Source organism: Otolemur garnettii, unplaced genomic scaffold, assembly GCF_000181295.1.
Source record: "Otolemur garnettii isolate 467f Iridium unplaced genomic scaffold, OtoGar3 scaffold00112, whole genome shotgun sequence".
Classification (NCBI taxonomy): Eukaryota; Metazoa; Chordata; class Mammalia; order Primates; family Galagidae; genus Otolemur; species Otolemur garnettii.
In genome coordinates, this window is record NW_003852507.1 from 2,956,592 (window position 1) to 2,957,867 (window position 1,276).

General features: G+C 35.2%; 1 protein-coding gene across 3 annotated transcripts in view; it reads left to right on the forward strand.

The window, feature by feature from the left end:
* The window catches only part of NF1 (neurofibromin 1), a 293,662-nt gene that overhangs the window by 16,387 nt on the left and 275,999 nt on the right, over positions 1 to 1,276 (forward strand). The window lies entirely within an intron of this gene.

Consider the following 1,276-nt stretch of genomic DNA (forward strand, 5'->3'; position numbering starts at 1 on the left):
AACACCCCTAGGTTTAGCACAATTCCTGCTTGGAAGAGTCTAATAATAGGCTATCAGTTGTTCAGTGAATGAAAGAGTTTTAACTTTATTTTGTGGGTGGCAGCGATCCATTGGAGAGATTTAAGCAGGTGAGTAACATGCTCATATGTTTTAAAAAAGTGTTTGATAGTGACGGTAGTGATATGGAGGATGGATTTAAGAGAACACTATTAAAGGCAAAAATGATAATTAAGAAATTGTAATAGGGATGATGCTCTGAATTAGGACACTGATGGTCAGAATTCAGGGGATGAATTAGATGTTCAGATATTTAGGAGATGAAATTAGAAGGCTTCACAAAGGAGTAAGCCATACAGGAGGCAGCTATAAAGTGATAAAGGTGGGTTGAGGAGAGGGTGAAGTTGTAAATGACAAGTGTCTTGTTTATTCAGGGAAAAATTTTGAATTATTCCATAATGGACTTAAAAATGGGTTGTGATCCCAAAAGTTATTCTGAAGTTGGGTATTTCCTGTTGCATCTCTGAACATATTTACCCTGTACATCAAAAACAAATACCTCACCTGCTTAAGATGCAGTCTTGCCATTGAAATAGGCATCACGTTGTTTTATTTTGCTTGAAAGGGGTACTGTTGACACAGATATCCAATTGAATCTGCCTTGTCTTCTGAAATTGCTTACTAATGGACCTAAAGAGCATTTCTACTTCTATAATTTCATTTGCATATTAATTGGAGGTGAATGTGTTATGTAAAATATGTTTCATAATACCAGCTATAGATATGTATTTTTTTCCTGATTGACTATAATGGAATCATTTTGGCATGGCAAAGAGATAGTTAAAAATAGACTAGTGGGTCATCTCAGTGTGAAGTCAGGAGGACTTCCAGGCATAAGCCTGGAAGCTAAATTTCTACTGGCTCTCCCCTCTTCATGATGATTCCAAGTTTATTTTGATCTGCATCGTTTTTTTTTCTTATGAATGAAGTTCTCTTTCATTCAGTCTGATAAGTAACCTGGCCATTTAGTACATGACTAAATAGCTGAAACTTCTGGCTTGTTCTAAATTAAGTTATAAATTTAGCACAGGGGCAGGTGCTTGAACTATTAAACAAATGCAACCGTTACAGCTAGCACATAGAATCTTTGCATTTAAAAATTGTTTTCTTAGTGTCATGAAGGAGGTAAAGCTTGGATGGGAATCTTCATTGTGTTCACTTTTTTTTGCACTTTTCCATTTATTAAAATTTATAATTTGTGAATGTGCTGGAATAGTTT